A 20293-nucleotide genomic window follows, 5' to 3' on the forward strand; every position below is an offset into this window, starting at 1 on the left:
ACAGATTTACTTAGAGCAGGGCAGAGAGGGGAAATTAAGAGAGAAAAAGAAACGAAGAATTTTGTTTTTATTTGTAGCTAATGATAAGGTAAAGCCGTAACAATTACCCACTAGTATGGCATCGAGAGGCCCCACCAGAAGCTACTGCATAGTCCAGAATCCATTCACCGAATTGCAATACAGCAGCCCCAGTACTTTGCACCTGCTGATAGGACAGCCTCCTTAGTGGTTAATCCAAGGTTCGGGTCCCTGACTATACCGTAAAACAAAAGCAAAACAGAACAAGACGTAAAATATGTTTTGACTCTGTGTTACTGCGAATGGTGACTTTGGTGATTTATTTAATAAAGTTATTCTTGACTTTTTATAACATTTATTTCGAAACATATTTTTATGTAAGGCTTACTCAAAAGTAAATTAAAAAAAAGATAAAGTGGCACAGTAAAACAAACCAAAAAACGAACTCGTAACGTTAAATGTAAAAAATATATTTATTACTGAATAAAATAGAATAAGCGTTCCGTATTCTATTTTATTCAGTAATAAATATATTTTTTACATTTAACGTTACGAGTTCGTTTTTTTTTTAAATAAGCCAGAACCATAAATAGACAGTTCATATATATATTTTTTGTTGTTGTTGTTGTTGTTGTTGTTGTTCGGGAAGTTTTGGAAAATAAAAGGGTTTAATTATTTTTTAACTAATAAAGAGTGAACAATAAAGGGAGATAATTCATATTAATTAATGTTTGCGATGATGATGACGCGTTTCATTAATTAATGTTTGCGATGATGATGACGTGACACCGTACGTACAAGCAAATTAATATATAGATAATAATAATAATAATAACAAACCAACCCCGGACAAGAACAACCATACCATAAATAAAAATACTAATAACGAACAAGATAAATGCATCTGTAGACACCGCACATTTTGCCCAGTTCAAAATAAATGTCTAACAAAAACGTAGTTTATCAAGCAACAATATTTGCGAAAGAAAACCCGAATAACAAGAAATATTACGTAGGCATTACTTCCTAAGATTTCAAAACCCAATACTATTACCACAAAAGTACATACAACAATAAAAAAAATACCGTATAAAAACAACACTAGCGAATAAATACTGGAAACTCAAAGAAAGCGGACATTCGCCGGTAGTCGAATGGAAAATAATAAGACAAGCTACCACATGTAGACATTTAGACGACCCATGTAAATTATGCCTTCATGAAAAATTTGCTATCCTGTACTTTAAAGAACCCCCAAATCTATTAAACTGGAGAAAAGAAATAGATAACAACTGTGTTCACAAAATAAAACTTACTCTGGGATAGCGATACAAAATAGCATTAAAACTAACAAAAACAATAGAAAAAAACAAAAAATAAATTAGATAAACATGAATATACATAAACGATCACACACACACACACACACACACACACACACACACACACACACACACATATATATATATATATATATATATATATGGGTATATGTGTGCATGTATGTATGTACACATATGTATATTTATATATATATAAAAAAGGAGGAAAACGTCTGCCTTAAACCACTAACCTAGTTCTAAAAAAGATCCTTTGTTCGATAAAATGCATGCCCATTGACTGATTAGGAAGGGGCGAGGTTGATACTAGAAAGCTGATTGGCTAACTAAAATCCTCAACGAAAGAGGACCATATAAAAACGAGAAACAACCACAGAATTCGCGCATAAGCCTGACGAATCCTAGAGCGGATTAAACGCCGACTATTCAGCGTAGCGTAATCGCCATATATATTTTATAAATTACTAACTAGCTCTACCTACGTATTGAGCACTTTTGAAGTAAATACTTAAAGTCTACGCATAAATCTATACTTTCGTATATTAATTTTATGTAAGTTAAGTAGTTATATATATATATATATATATATATATATATATATATATATATATATATAAATGCTTTATTATTACAGATGACTCCGTCCTCCCTCCAAAAAACCCTACTATCAATTTTGTTGAGTGGCGATGTACGGGAGCAAGTATAGTACATGCTCAATTCGCATGATGACATTTTTCCAGGATCTGTGTTGGGTGGGTGTGGGTGGGAGTGGGGGCGGATAATGTACTACTACGGTATCCTACTAGAAAATAACTCTTTGGTGGGAGTTGGGTGCAATGGTATCATCTTCTCGGTTATTACTTCCTCTTTTCGAGAAAAGTGTAGCATATCTCCATCTGGTCTCCATACTGGCTAACATACGCAACCACAGGAAACATATTTCAACTAGCATTAAACTAAATTAAGGAGTATCACTTTTACTCTTGACATGCATGAGATTTAATGAGATTTCAAAGGCTATCGATATTGAAATGGTTTCTTTAAACATGAAAAGAAAAATTTATATTTGTGGAAATTGAACACGAGTTGATACTACTATGCTTCACCAGACGACAATGGAAAGATTTGCTCAAGACTATGAAAAGTTGTGAGAAGTTTCTTATCAACAGTGAAGCTATATGGAATATGCTCATGAGTATAAGAAACAATCAGAAAAACAGCTTAGAAAAATGAATTAAAGAAAAAAAAATGAATGTGTTAATGGTCCTGGGACACACTCAAGAATTTTCACGAAGTATAGACACACAAAATTATATAGAAATCAGTTAATTACAACTTTTTAGAATGAAGCAAAGATTACATAAAGGTGAGTGTTGCCAGCGGGTTCACTTGACAACACTGTGGTATGGTTTCCCGGTGCCTCCTCACTATATGCTTACTCACAAGAGCATCGGAGTTGCACTTCCTGCCACACAATACGCTGTGTGTCTCACCAATTCGTGGAGGTAAGGATACATAAACGCGTTTTTTTTTATTCTGACAGTATATATATATATATATATATATATATATATATATATATATATATATACATATTTGTTTTATTACCGTATTTTTCTGTTTAGTTACCTTATTGTTTCAGCTACACGGCAGTTTTTTGTTCGCCAGGTAGCTTCCTCGGACTTTTACAGGAATATTTGTTCATGAGGAAGCTACCTTACGGCCAAAAAACGGATGTGTAGCTGAAACAATAATGTAATTAAACAGAAAAATACGGTAATAAAAAACAAAACGCATATTTGCACTACAACAGTATTAAGCACTTTCTTCAGGATTTTATTAATTACCATTTCTACTTCGGATCAGAATTCAAAACGGCAGCTCTTCTCTCCTTGGAGTATCTATTTTGTCTCAATCAATGTAAGTCAATTCTTACACCAGTAGGATTCACTGACGAGATCAGTTAGCGTAAACAGAAAATGAAACATGGATTAGCACAAGTTTGTAGTGGAATATAAACTAAAATGGAATTGGATGCTGATGCAAGAGTATTTCTAAAAGTAAAACCGAGATACTTTGAAGAAGAATCATATTAGAAATGGCGGAAAATAAGTTGATGAATCAGATAAGAACACTTCTTATAAAACGATGTCTGACGACAGTTGAAATACAATCGATAAAGAGGAGGATAGAAAACAGGCAATCGCACTGTGCATCAACTGCTGGCATTGACTTAGCCGAACTTTTATATGAATGTGATTCTATTAAAACAATTCCAGAAATGTCTCAAACGGACCTCTAAGCGAAAGAAGAAAATATAATTTATACTACGCGTATAACAGATATTATTCAAAGAGAGGAATTACTTATTTAATCATAGGGAGATTTCCAGTGCAAAAATTACAGATGATGGAGTAAATTTGCTGAATAGATTAAAAGATAATGAGAAGTAGTGTAATTTGAAAGTTTTTCAATTACAAGAATGTTAACCAGAAAAAGTTAAGGAATGCGACAAATAACGTGACCTGGAGAGCATAAATGCTGTCAGAGATATTTTGCTAACAGAAACTGTATTGCTTGGTGAGATGGTAGTGTTTGAGAAGTTAAATATGAAACAGGCAAAAGGGGTTAATTGTAGAACCGAACTAAATATAAGGAGATTAAATAAAAGATCTGGTTAAAAACAGACACCGTTCAAAGAAAAGTGAGAAAAATCAAAACCAAGGAGAAAAAGAACTTGATAGACAATACAAACTGAAAGCTACAATAGTTCATATCCCTGTGGAAGGGATAAAGCAGATTCTAACAAAAATTTTCAAGATTTAAACATATAATAATTCAGCAGTTTAACGACAACAAATTATTTAAAACAAACTCGTTAAAAAGCTTCAACGTTTTGATCAAGTACATATTCAAGAGAGACTTCTCACAATGGTTGAATCTGAATGGGGCGTCGAAACTGTAGAATTACGACTGGAAGGATATAAACACAGTGTTCACAATTCAGTTAAAAGTTCGGAGAAGCAAATAAAGTATGCCACTAAGTAGAAAGGGGCAGGATCCGATGGAATTCATGGGTACTGGTTTCGATCTTTCACAGGAATCCACGTGGGGCTTGCTGTTTCTATTGCTCATAGTGTTAGATTGTAGCAAATACCAAAATGGCTTATTGTAATAAGGACTATTTTAATCATTAAAATCTTACTAAAGCATCAAACGTTGAAAATTACAGAATAATTGTTTGCTTCATCTTGCTTTGTAAGATATTGACAATGGTTATTCATTACAAAAGAGTATGATTTCTTCTATAATATAAATCTCACCCGTCTGTTTAAATGTATGTATGTATGTATTTCTGCCTAAAATTTTCGACAGAGCCGACGGATTTCCACGAGATCGGTATTATTTTGAAGCTCTACCCTTCGGACAACAAATATCGAAAAACTGGCGAAAAACATTAATTCAGTTACCATTAGCTGAGCACTTTTCTACAGGTTGCTTTTTTCGCCGATATTTTCGAAAGTCATCCCCTCTTTTCCATTATCTAGCCTTAATTTAAATTTAAGTCACTTCCGGTTTCGCTAGTGGTGAAACAGCAAACACGTCACGTTTTTTTAGGTTCTTTTCCTCTTTTGTGGTACGGGTTCGAACCTGCCTGTCAACTACCAGTTTCTTTTTTCTGCTCAAAACACACCGGAAAACACCCGGGCAACGCCGACTATCCAGGCTAGTCTTGACATAAATGGTTCACCGTCAGTTTAGCAAAACGGCGTTAGGAAAATATGTTTACGAGACAAAAAAAACTAACTCTCGATTGATAAAAAAATAAAAAGGAGATTAAAAAAAACTGGAATGTAGCTTGGATAGATTATACAGAAACATGATATTGTGCTGTATTTCTGGGTACTCATGATATTGAAAATGGTAGAGGGAATTTTTTTTTACATGGGGGTCACCACTAATCAAGGCCCGGAGGCCATTCAGGAATAATGGTTATTGCGTGTACAGTAATAAATGGGATAGAATTGTAGTAATCATTAGTATTGGAAATTTGATAGAGTGTCTTACTTGAGGGGGCGGTTTGTCAGGCGTCTCTTTATGTTGGATTTTAAGACAACCAAGTTGTAGTCAGGTGGGAAACAGGCGAACGGAAGAGAGTTCCACAATCGTGTACTTCTGAGAAAGAAGCTCTACTCATGTAGGATAATCGGAAAATTAACCATTTTTGATTTGAAAGTATTAAGGATAATTAGCATCAGACGCGGCATCTTCCATAGAGATTTCTTTTCGACATTTTTATATGTGAGAAAAGTATATCAATGAGACCGGCAAAGATTGTAAACAAACTGGCAAAAGAACGGACCGAATATGAATCACAAGTGATATATGGACAGTCTGAAATTTCTCGGCAAAACAGAAAATAAAACTGACTATGGAATTCAAACTGTATTGCTGTGAAATGAAGACGTAAATCTAAAGTTTAAAATTTCCAAGTGTGCAGTAGTTACACTTAAACAAAGGAAGAGAGCAGCCATGGCAGACCTCATTTTGGCAAACGTTGAAAGATTAGGAGACTGTTCCGCAGAAGGCTACAAGTAGCTGGCGGTGCTTGAACTTGACATGGTAGTCTGCAATAAAATAAAAGAGAAGACGAAAGATATGTATATGAAGAGACTCTAACTGCTTCTGAAATATAGATTGAATGCTAGGAACTTGTTTACAGCCATCAATTCATGGACGGTTGCTGTAATTTGGTAAGTGGAGCTTTTGTATTATGGGGACAGAAAGAAATGAATAGCTGGATAGATGAAACACGGAAATTGTTAGTCAAGTATGACGCACTTCACCCAAATTCTAATGTGTTCAGTCTGTACATCACAAGAAGAAAAGAGGGAACAAGGTGTGCTGGGATTGTGAAACATGTTGGGGAGAGCTTTCCTGTTTGCATCACTAATTGGCTAATGGTCATGATGTGTTACTTGCGAAAGAGAAAAGGGTAGATTAAGAATTACTGAAAGATAAGCAAAACTACAAGGAATGAATGGAAGTTGACTGAAACGATAATATTAAAACGTTCTGATCAGTTTGAGCGAGATAATAAGACACAAACATTTCAGGGCATGTAGCAATCTCCTTCTAAATGTTACCTGAAAGGAAAAACAAAATAATTACATTTAGGGCTCAGGATCAGGTACTAAATACACATGCCATCAATAGTAACATATCTGACTATTCTGATAAGTGTTGCCTATGTGGTGCCATACTGTAAACACTGTCATATATTGTTGCTGCCTGTTCTACACCTGCTCCAAAAAGTACATACATTGTCATGACTAAGTATATGCAAATCTGCATTAAAGATTTTACTAAAAATTTGGGATCCAAGTGACGGACAAGTAGTTACAACATCACTCAGAAGCGGTAGTAGAAACTGAGTACGTTAAAATTCTCTGTGATATCATTATTCAGTTTGACCAAGAGATAACTCACAGGAAGCCGGATATTGTAGGTATGAACAAAAAAGGCCAATGGATTCCAAATTATTGATGTGGACTGCCGAAACAACATCAATTAAACAGGCTAAAAACTGAGAAACTAGGGAACTTTCAGAAACTGAATATGGATGGTGGTATGTTGTGGAATAAGAAAACTTCCATAATTCCAATAATCATACGTTCACGTAGCACAATTCCACATTATATTTACAAAGATGAGAACACCTTGAAAATAAAACACCACATTACATCACCCCAGAAGTCGGTTCTACTTGGCAAAAAAATTACTCTACGTTAGGTGTCTTCCATCTAATTGGATTTTTGACTCCCTTGTTTAATGTAAAAGTATTTTGTGAAAAACTAAGGTATAAAGTATGACAACACTGTGATTAAACGAATATAATGATAATAATAATAATAATAATAATAATAATAATAACAGTAATAATAATAATAATAACAATAATAATAATAATGATAATAATAAAATGATAATAATACCAATAATAATAATAAAATAATAACAAAAACAACATTAATAATAAAATAATAATAATAACAACAATAATAAAACAACAAAAAATAATAATAAAATAATAATAAAATATAATAATAATAACAATAACAACAACAATAATAATCAAATACTACTACCAATAATGATAATAAAAACATTATTAATTAAATAATAATAACAATTATAATACTAATAATAACAATAGCAATAATAATAATAACAATAACAATAATAATAATAACAATAATAATAATAACAATGATAACAACAATAATAATAACAATAACAACAATAATAATTACATTGATAATAATAATGATAATAATAATATTAATAATAATAATAATATTAATATTAATAATAATAATAATAATAATAATAATAATAATAATAATAATAATAATAATAATAATAATAATAACTGTAAGAAATAAAATCGAGACTACATTATGGTTTTACAATTGTAAGGTAAACCTGCCTATGGCAAGAACAGTGTAATAAATCATTTTCCGTTAGCTGCCCGTGAATAATTATTAGTTCGTATTTAGGAAGGTGACCTTGACACGGACGAGTGGAATTACATATTTACTATTCTGCCCTCTCAGCTAACAAAATGATATATAATATTTACAAATTTACACTCTTTCCAAAATGTTTATTATGAATGGAGAAACAGTCCCAGGAACACAACCAAAATTGAAACTGCCTGAAAGCAAAACGAATAAGAAATACACTGTATCCGATCAATGAAATCTCTGTTTAATGGATTGTTAAGGATGTTACAAACTATTTAAAATATGGTATTGTGTTTTCGTGGAAACAAATACAAATAGTTTTTATTAAATTATTTTTATACACAATATAAATTATGTGTGTGTTTTATTTTACAACCTAATAATATTAACTCATATAATAGTTAATATATTGAGGTTGTAAATTAAAAATCGTTATCACCTCTACTAACGTATTGCGCGCTTTCATCTTATTCGTTACCCTTATACCTATATTATATATATATTATATATATACATATATATATATATATATACATATATATATTCATATATATATATATATATAAGTTTATATTGTGTATAAAACAATTTCATTTAAATAATATTTTATTTATTTAAACGAAAACACAAAAGAGTATTTTAAATAATTTATGCCTTAAAATTTCATTTTTATAAAGAATCCCTAATCGCATGTATATCCGCGATAGGAGATGTGACTACGTTATGTTATTGTAACTCTTGCAGGGAGTCGACATCATTACACAGGGCGCCTAATGTTTCTATATTAATTACGAAATCGGTAATGACTTAACATAGTAAGAAATAAATAACGTCAATATTGTTTGCTATATCTTTAAGAATAAAAAAAATAATTTTTTAAATAATTAGAAGTTATCTCCCCTTGATCAATAAAAGTTTATTTATTTCTATTTAATTTTTCAAAACTTTGCAATTGTCTCCCTTTTTAATTTATTATCATTTCAAATTTTAAATTTAGCGTTCCAAGGATAAAGACTGATTACCCGTACATTAGAACAGCGTTATAAAGTAATATAAACTAAATAAAGTAATTATATATAACTAATAAAATAATTATATATAACTAATAAAGTAATTATTTCAATTCAAATACCATATATAACAGCATGCCAAAAGATCGACTGACTGAACTTAAAACAAATTTTATAATTGAGATAAATACGGTATATATATATATATATATATATATATATATATATATATAGTTTATATATATATATATAATATATTTAATATGAAATATATTTTTTTTAACATTATACCTAATTTTCTATTTTATCTTATTTTATTTATCAACATAAAATTAATAATTATTTTCCTTTTTCTTGTTTTTAAACATTTCTCTGAATACCTGTCTTACACACGACGAAAATGCTAGTTTTATTTTGGTGTTTTTAACTTTTCCCCCCTATTGTTGCTGATATGGGGACTATGTTTTAAAGGACAAGACTTTTGTCCAATTATTGCCAATACTTATGGTTAATTTTAATAAAATGAACATCGTTTCCGAAACGATCGTATAATCGTGTTTATTTTGTCAGTTTTTTTTCCTCTTTAAACTGATTTTTAATTAAAAATTACGAATCATTTTACTCAATATTAATAATGCTCTAGGATACCTACAACTATTAAGCTTATTATATATCTACAGGACAATTGGGACTGTTGTTTTTAAAAATTTGATAGATTTACTAATACATTATAATGAACTCTGCTATTTTGACTGCAGCCCTAATTGCCTGTATATATATATATATATATATATATATATATATATATATATATATATATATATATATATATATATATATATATACAAATATAAATATGTATATATATATATATAGGCAGATAGATAGATAGATAGATAGACAGATAGATAGATAATTCCATTAAAATATAATTCTTTTTCTCAGTTAAAATTTGTATGAAATCTTTGTGTCAAGACGGTGCATATGCCATGCTGAAATAAAGCAGACAAATACAACATTTTAAACAATGAAATACAAAAGGATGAATCATCTGCTTAAATTAAAGAAAAACATGATAAATACCCAAATTGATGACGCAACTGATACTGGACCGGCTTAAGGTTGCTTAACGTCAGTTAGTTAACGCAGACCGGTGCTGGCTAGTATATACGTTGCTTACCTCTGATTATTTCAAGCAATCTGGTACCGTATATGTAGATTGTTATGCATGTATATACATACACACATACATTTATGATAATTTCCTTTAAAATATACTTATTTTTATCACTTTAAAATTGTATTAATTCTTTGACATAAAAACGGCGCATATATCATGCAGAAATAAAACAGACAAATAGAACACTTTAAACAAGGAACTAAATAAGGGATGAATACATTCGCTTAAGTGACAAAAATAAGAAAATGACAGAAAACGAAATAAAAGTCACAAACCTACATGAATAGCAAGAAGAGACAAAGCTATTAAAGATGCTGAATTGAGTTTAATTGTTAAATGGTTTGAGTTGAAATCGAAAAAAGATCAAATGAGAAATTCCATAAAATAAACCAGCAGTGATTTGTATGAGTTTAAAGGAATTATTTTGTCAAAAGTGAAAGGAAACATAGAAGTAATAGACGAAAGGAAAATGAGTCATCGTTTGTAAAACCGGAAGTTCAACGCATTTGCATCCGTTTCCGCCATCTTGTTTTCTTCCATTGAATTATTAATAAAAACTAAAACAAAAGAACTAATAAAATAAAAGCAATCGATTTGTTTGATAATGCCGCATAACATCCGTTCTACGCATGCGTGTTCGTCTCGACATAAACACAGTCTTTGCTTTTTTTTATTAATTTATCGATTTTTTTAAAAATGTCGGTTCACCATAACATAAAACCGCATATTTCTTTTATATTGTAATTATTGGCTTTGTTTTTATCAGTAGGTTTTATATCTGTAAATCACCTTTTCTTGACAATAATGATATTCAGCCGTGTTATTTGTTGATTTGCTGAGTTTCTTCTAATTTTATAGCAAGAAAAGTATACCTTAATATATATATATATATATATATATATATATACATATATATGTATACACATATATAGAATACATACATATGAATGTATACATTCTATATATGTGTTTGTATGCATATATATATATATATATATATATATATATATATATATACATCATTATGTTTAGAGGACAAATTTCTGACGTTCTTTTTTATTAACTGACGTAAAAGAATTAACTTCTTTTAATATGTCTTACTTGATTGATGGAAAACATGTTATTAATGTTGTGTGGTTTCCTGGTTATTACACATACGAAACAAAGAACACTTTTTTACTATGGTACGTGTTTAATTGAAACTCAGCCTCTTTTTATAGCCGTAAATATTTACAGCAATAATGATTCATAATACAATTATAAAAAAGAACCCTCCGTACTACATTTATGCAGCTTAAACTAAATTAAATATCGACCGACTGAGTTTATTTTTCCAATAAATTTTAATCACTGGAAAACATTACTCTTAGACTGTTTACTCGCAAACTACCAGCTTGAGTTATTCAAATCATAAGCCAGCGAACACATGTCGGAAATCTTTCTTACATAATTTACTTTTGTCCTTTCGATTCTCTGTTTTTATATCCTTTCATTGCAATGTTCAGACTCCAGCTAAGAATCATAGTAACCCTTATGTTTATGTAAGTTATGAGTTTCGAGAGGTACTAACTCATTCCCATGAGAATGATAGAAACTCATGTTCTATATAGGCAAGCCACATTGTGAAAGCGAACAAAATTGCAAGAGATTGTGCGGTTTGTGTGTGTTTTTTTTATTAATATCACTAGATCTTGTTTGGAAAACAGAACGATAAAAGAGCCAGCAAATTATAAAATGTTTCTCTTATTCCACGCTTTATCCCGTCGATATACCAGATCTCGTTATGTCACTGAAGTTAAGCAACTTTGAATTAGGTCAGTAAAAAATGGTTGGTAATTTAGGAATTGCATGCATTGTATGTAATGCGACGTCGACACCTAAATTATTATCTTCCCTGGCTGAAATACACATGCAACTGGAGAGCACTTGTGGATTTGATACCACCTCAAACTTCTTCATCCGACGTAAGTCGGTTCACCTCGCCAAATATGGATACTACTGGTATTTCGCTGGCAGTATTCTAAACTACGTTAGTATATATACATTGGTTTTCGTAATTTAATTTAAAATAGTGTGACGATAGAGATTAACGGTTTACAAATTAACAGCGAAGGCAGGGTTTAGCTTGTTGAGCAGTAATTTATAATCAGAAAACCACATTCTCAATAGTGTAGACAAAAGGAAATTAGTCAAAACAAAACTTTTTCGCACAGAAATCCATTAAATAATTTAGATGATTTAGTCTTAGTGATTTTTTAAGTATGAGTTATTTTCGTTGGCTTAGATATGTTGCTTATCCTCCCATTTCACTCTTATTCATCCTTTAGATTTGCATTTATTAATATCTTTACAAAATACACTCAATCGTACTTTGGGTGACACCTTGACGAATTATTTTTCATAAAACTATAGTAATTTTGGGAAAAGAATAGAGTTTTATCGCTTAAAGAAAGATTGGAAAACATAGTCCAAAATATTGTTCTTACTCATCTAATATAATATTTGTATATTAGACATTTTGTTTCCTTTAAAATTTCCCAAGAACATTCCAGAAAATCTAATATTTTGGCAGCCTTGTAACTGTCGTTTTCACTTAATTTGTCATCCAGTGACACATTTCATTGAGCGATATTTCTTGGAAACGGTGGAGAAATAACCGTTTTCTGGAGTAAACGTAATTTCGTGCAAGCTGTATGTGGATATTATTAGAGTATGTTTTCTTTTTCTTTCTTTGTGACAATATCACAAATAAAATTGTTGCTTGCAGAGAAGTGAGTGTTATCGGTGCTTTATGACAAATCTGTGCTTTCTGGGAGATACCAAATTACTCTCAAGCTATTTTTATTGAGCTAGATTGCTCTGTTTTTTTTATATGCACTTTTTTACAGTTTTGTGTAACTACTGTCGTGTGGAGAAAATAAGTACAGGCGGAAAAACGCGACTAGAAGGGAAAAATGCGGTGTAGCTCGGAATGCATTTACGGTAGTTTCGTTTTTGTTTTCTCAAAATTGTGTTCGATAATCTTTCTTTCTTTCTGTTTCCCTTTCAATCGAGTTTAGATTACATATGTCCTTATTTGCCAGACATGATCGAGGAAGAAACGACCAAGCCTTTACCATTTAACATTTACAAGAAAACTTCTTAAGCATCGCTTATCACTCGACTGAGAAAGCATTGTACAAAGTTCTTGGCTTAAAATTCACAGACAACATGAATTAGAACTTGGAGGAATTTCCAGTGCTGTTGTAAAGAAATTGGTTTTCCCTATTGTGCTAAAATATTATTCACACCTGACAATTCTGTAAAAAAGCAACCATTTTCCAAGAAAAGGGGGCAGTCTCAAACGTGCTAAAAATTACCCTCAACTGAGAATATTCTATGTGTAAATAATGTTACCATTATCACATGCATAGAATATAGTTGCCACTTCTTGGCTTGGTATTTTAGCAATCGTCTCTCTTTTCCAGGATTTCAAGTATTAAAAAGCGATCACGCACGTCCAATTGCCGCAATGTCCCACTGTGTTCTCGAATTTACGCGACCATTTTATTCGACGCACACTTTGTTTCTGCCCCTAACACGTGGTAACTTTTCTCTCCTTGTTTCCTTTCTCGTCTCGCGCATACTTCCATATTTGTATATGCGTATATTTCAGCTACTGCTGCTACTAATCTCTTCGAAAGCCAACCATCCTTCGCTACTCTTGATCTTGTCCCACGCGCGCATTTGCACTATCTTACACACCATCCTTTTAAAAAATGATTAATCACAAATTATTTACAAAGATTTAATTAAGCCTGTCTGAGGTACTAAATAAAAACAAAAAAGAAAATGCACACTATAAAAGATGAATTATTAAAGCTAAACAAAATTTTCTTAGTATATGGTTTGTTCGGTATTTTCGTTTTATACATTTTTGGTCACCCTACAAAAAAAAGGGTGGACCTGTAAATGTTCCCGTTTCTCTTCCTCAGTTCGTCTGTTAGTCCGTTGGTTCGTTCCTCAATCTGCACTTTTTTCAATAACCATTCGTTGGAATTTTGCACAAACATTAAACATGATACGAGTAAAAATAGTAACAGAAAAGATTTCCCGGGTCAACACCGGTGTACCCCTAGGAATGCTTCTCGAGTTTAAATGGCTAAATTTGACACTTTTATGTTTTGTAAAAAATGATACATTGGATTTTTGTGAAAAAAATCTGAAAAGTTGTAACTGATTTCTATAAAATTTTGTATATACTTCGCCATAAATCTTGGATGTTCCCGAGGGGCTCTATTAGGGTTAATAAAACACTAAATATCCAATTTTTTCTGTGTGTGTAGATAGCCGAAGTTTTGTATTGTGATAAACTCAAATTTAAATAGGTTAACGCCTTGGGAACTTTGATGGCTAACTGGAGGAGGAACAATCAATGGACATAGTCATTTCTTGTGTTTTTCGCATGGTGCAGAACTCAAATTTACATATGTTAAGGCCTGAAACAGCACCGTTTGTTCATTTTCAGCAAGATTTGACGTACCCTGAGGACTTTGGGGGCTAAATGGGTGGAAGCAAATGCTTAACTGAGTAATTTTCTTTTGCTTCGGATGTTTCTTTCCTTATTTATTTCCTCTTATTAAAAGGAATAATTTAATAAGTTGACAAAGAAAAAAAAACTTAATGAACTGTTTAAATAGCAAGAATGTATGATTTTTTTGTATTTTAAGAAATTTCACTAAAGCAGTTTGGAAGTGGTTCAGCTTTGTTGTGCAAGAATAGAGTTGCAAAAAAAAAATTAGAGATAGTCTTTGATATTTGTTCGGCCCGAGTCTTCCACTTCCCTAGAAGTAAAGATCAATCCCAGAAGTTTGTCAAAACATGGAACCTCCCCAAGACGAGAGCACTCCATTTCAATTGATGCCAGATGGGGGTCAGAGGGTTGATGATGTAAAGATAGAAGCTAGGTTTTGGATTTATTTAAAGTAACCAGCAACATATTCCTCTTATTGTTCATTAAAAAAAAAACAATGGTATTGTCTGTAAAAGTTACTTTTTTATTGATTGCAGTCTTAAATAGAATTTTAGAAGTGATGAAACGCGTCGTATATACACGCGTTGAAATTCTATATTAAATAATATGACTCCTGGACATTTTGACTGAAACACAACATTTGTTGTAGCTTTTCTAATACTGCACTATAAGTTTTAACTCAATTTATAAAAATCTATTTTTAACTGACGAATTTAAAAAGGTTTGTTCTAATCAACGGTTCATGCTTTAGGGGAAGTGTATTTTATACACATTAAAACCGGCTACACGTTTGTCACGTGATGATGCATGTTAAAAAGACAGATTAAAATCCCATGTTTTATTTCTTTCTTTGCCAATGAGATTTGCTATCACTGCTACAAATGGCTTTATTTTACTGACCCCTATCCGTATGGTCAAACGACATTTCCTTGAACATTGATGTTTTCCAAGTATTTACATTATGGAAACCTTTTCCTTTTTTTACAATGCGTCTTTTTGACGTCTACATAATTGTCATATATTTATATAATGTAAAATAAACACCTCGAATAAATTGTTCTCAGAAGTAATCAACTTTTTCATATAACTAATTACTTTAAATCATAAAGTTGGCAATAATAACGTGGTTCCATCTCACAAGAACCCCAATTATTTCTAGAGGGAAACTAATTGGCACACTAAGATCATATTTTTTCCATAATAAGGAATTAATGACACTAAATCAAAAATCGTTTCCAAATTTCAGCACAATATTTTTTATTGAATCACACGTTGCTTTTTACATTATAGTTTAAAAATAACATATTACGCTGTAATAGATGATGAAAATAATGGAAATACTATTCCCACAAAATAGAGAAATAAAAAGGAACAAACCGTATTATGTGTTCATCAACGTTTCGTCTTTATTTCATCCAGAGGAAGTCTCGAAATAAAGACGAAACGTTGATGAACATATAATAGAGAAAATATAATTAATAATTATGAAGCTTTTTGAAATCGTACAGGTGGCCTTATCTTAACAAATTTATGGCAATTAAAATCCGGTTTGCTTCATATTTTCGTAATCAAATGAAATACATTTTAACAAACATTTCGCGAATGTTCTTGCAAAAAAAAAATCGTACTCGTTTCACTGATGGGATTTCACCAGTGAGTGATTAAGGAGCAAATCAATTAACAGTTTATTTTCTAAATTTTTATATACATGCTGCCCGGTATGCAGTGTTTATCGTTGTTTATGCCTAGTTGCACTTCATCGACTCTCCAACTCAGACGAATAAACTCGGGTATGGAACATAATGAGTTAGATTTGGGGGTTTTAAAGGGTTTGTTGATAAGACAGCAGATGTCTCGGAGGAGGAAGTCAAAAATAAATTTATTCAAGACGATAAGTTAAAATTAATTCATTCTAAGAAAATGTTATTACCTAGCAAGGAAATGGTCGACGGGCGCACAGGACTAAGTGATATAGAGTCATAGATGTCTAAATTGTCAGCACGTCTACATGTACCGTTTTCACGACAGGAACTGCCATAGAATACAGGTGCGTCACAGGAAGGGGTGATCATTTGTACTGAGATGATATACTTTGCATATAAAATTATATATGAATAAAGATGCATAAAAAGAAGCCTAAGTACATTTGGCGTCAGACAGGCAAAAACAAAAGTAAAAAAAAATGCCAAAAAATAAAAAAGGATACATAGTCTAAAAGACTTAAGTTATGTTATATGAAAACTACTAAAATTAGAAAAAAATGCGGTTAAAAATATTTTATTTTCAATTCAATTCAATATGTATTGATATAGGTATAAGAAGACAGGAAGTTCGATTTTGCTGGCATATCATTCTTACTCTCTCTCTCTCACACACATTCCCTCTCTCTCTCTCTCTCTCTATATATATATATATATGTATGTGTGTGTATGTGCGTATATATATATATATATATATATATATGTGTGTGTGTATATATATATTCTGCTATTTAACCTTATGTCTAGAATTATTTTATGAAAACATACAGTTGTTCGGTTATTAATTGGTGCGGGAAGAAAAGAAATGCGTTATTGAACAATCATTTATATTCCATTTTTAGAAATTCATTATTTTAATTATGAGTGAAATAATTTACAATGCTTACAATGAAGAAATTACTTCAAATTCAAGTTACCTTTCTACAATAATACTTTAAAATCTCAAAAAAAAAGAAGTTATAATGTATATGATAAGAATTCAGGTGTGACGAGACATTCGTATGTTCACGAAGTGTGATAAAAATATGAATGCCGTAAAAGATTTTAATCAAATTACTAAAACATATACATAAACATACACATATCTATAAAAGTGAAAGTGCCTGCCTGTCTATGTGTGTGTCTGTACATTTCCCTACACAATAACTCTGTTAATTTCCAGTCTACGGACTCGAAATTATGTATATAGGGGACTAAGATTTGGAAAAAAATCGTTGTAATCCGTTTTCGGCCAGAGATTTGGCTGTTAAGGGGTCACAGTTCAACGATTTGACTTTTGAGAACTCTACCAAACTCCTCCGCCAATTTTGCGTATAAACACTTGAAATTTTAGATATAGGTTCCTTCGACATGGATTTGTCTTAATAACTTGATTTGAACACAAAACAATAAATGTTAAGGGGCCAGAATAGGGGTCAAATTTAAAAATAATGACCGCTGCGGTCGCTACCAAATTACTCAGACAATTTCTGGTCTAAACATTTGAAATTTTGCATAAAGAGTATTAAGACATAGGATACGCGTTTTAATCGGTTTGGGTCGAAAATTTAAGCTACCAATATATAAATGTATGTATGTATGTTTTCATGTCTGCCTAAAACTTTCGACAGAGGCGACCGATTTTCACAAGATCAGAATCGTTTTTATGCTCGACCTTTCAGACAACAAATATCGAAAAATTGGCTAAAAACATTACTTTCTTCACCTTCAAATGGACAATTTTCTACTGGGAGGAGTCGCATATTTTTTTCTTTTCGATTATCTAGCCTTAATTTAAACCTACGTCATTTCTGGTGTGGTAGTGCTCGTAAAAGAAAACACGTTACGTTTTTTTCCCCCGTTCTTTTCCTCCTTCGCGGTACCAGTTCGAGCCTGTCTTCCTACTACCGCGTTTTTTTTTTTTGCTCAACATACACATCCAAACACCCTGGCAACGCCGACCTGAAATGCTAGTATATATATATATATATATATATATATATATATATATATATATATATATATATATATATATATATATACGTAGATTTGTCGAGTTTCTTAACGATAATACGGTTATTTTAGCGTCTCCACCTTGAAGATCTTATTTCTTAGAACGCTGCTCCTATTTTTATTTGGACGTAAATAAATAATATTTTTCTTTATTGGTTATATGTTTTTGAAACAGTAATCTACGGTTATGCATGTTTAAATTCCCTACCTATTTTCAGCGTAGCTTGACTGGATTCGAAATTCGGACTTTATGTATAGCAGTTACCAACAAATCTACGTTAATTTACATATGATAATAATGAACAGTAAACTCATCTAGGATTTCGTGGCGTAATGCATTGCGCGTCGGACAGCAATGCAGTTCGAATCCTAGAAAATGACCAGCTACGATGAAGAGAGGTAGCGCCTTGGAACATTCATGTCCGTAGATTACTATTTTAATAATAAGATATGCTTTAATACGATATCCATGCAGAAATATTATTATAGAGAGAATTCACTACCGATTCATATATTGAACCAAATACATATTAGTAAAATCATAACTAAGTATATATATATATATATATATATATATATATATATATATATATATATATATATATATATTTACAGCGGCGTCCAAAACTAAGGGACATCATTTTAAAACCTAATATTTGTTAACAATTGTGAAAAGCTGAAATTTTGGCAACTGGTAGTCGATATCGCCCATAATAACATACAACAATTTTAATCATTTGCAAAAGATATCATAAGCATTATAACAATTATATATTTATTTTCAAAATAGGAACGTTCAAATGTAAGGGACAAAATTTATAAAAACAATGTAAACCGCCGAAAACAATAACAATTCATGTATAATCAATATTTAATAAATGATTCCTTGCTCTCAATAACAGCTGCACATCTTCGACTACAAGAACGAATCAGCTCCTGACAATCCTCGATACTAAATTTAGACCATTCTTCTTTAAGCTTCACCCACAAATCCTCCGTGTTAGTAGGATTTCTTTTCATAACTTTCATTCCTAAAGTCTATCAAAGATGTTCTATTGGATTTAAGTCAGGACTCTGCGGTGGTCAATCCATAATTCGAAATCGTGTTCGCTAAGCTAACTTATTACCATCTTTACCTTGTGGGCATCATTTTGCATAAAAGTAGCCCTGTCGCGACCTTAATTTTGTAAGATTAGCACAACATTATCTGGAATAATACTTTATAAGGTCTGTGCGTTTACACGAATCTGTAACTGGATAAGGGGCGTTGTACCTTGGCTAGAAAAAATACCGAATACCATGACGCTTCCCCCATCAAACTTTTTTTCTTATTAGACTTTGCACTTAATCTTTCATCAATACGTCTTTTTGCATTGTTTTTCCATCATTCACAAATAAATTAAACTTTCTTTCATCACTGAAAATACCCAAAATGTCCAAATTACATACCAAATTGCAAACTACAATCTCTTCTTATTATTCTCCAAAGTAGCAAGTGGTTTCTTCCCTGGGTTTCGATTAAACAGCCCTATTTCTTGCAGTCGTCTAGACACAGTCAGTCTCGACATATTAACGCATGAGATACTATTCATAACTCTTTTAATTTCTATGCAAGACTTAAAACGGTTCTGTAATGACATATGCTGCATTATTAGATCTTCTCTTGCCGAAATTTGCGGAGTTGGGGTCTGCCGGTTTTGAAAGCAGAAACTATTTTGCCAGTATCATTGTAGCATTTAACATCCCTGCGTACAAAACTCTTCGGACTTTTCACATTATCTAAAATCTCTCTAGTTGTGTGCTTTTCCTTGTGTAGCTTAGCAATATCTTTTCTCACAGAGTAATCAAGTTTTAGGCGCTTCGCCATGGTGCCGGCTGGTCGAACGTTTACAAATGCCTCAGCAAGACTTATTCTTTAAGGGAAATCAAAAAACTGAATATAGCATACTTTTT

This window comes from Euprymna scolopes, chromosome 12 (genome assembly GCF_053919585.1).
Source record: "Euprymna scolopes isolate OS-2025 chromosome 12, ASM5391958v1, whole genome shotgun sequence".
Classification (NCBI taxonomy): Eukaryota; Metazoa; Mollusca; class Cephalopoda; order Sepiida; family Sepiolidae; genus Euprymna; species Euprymna scolopes.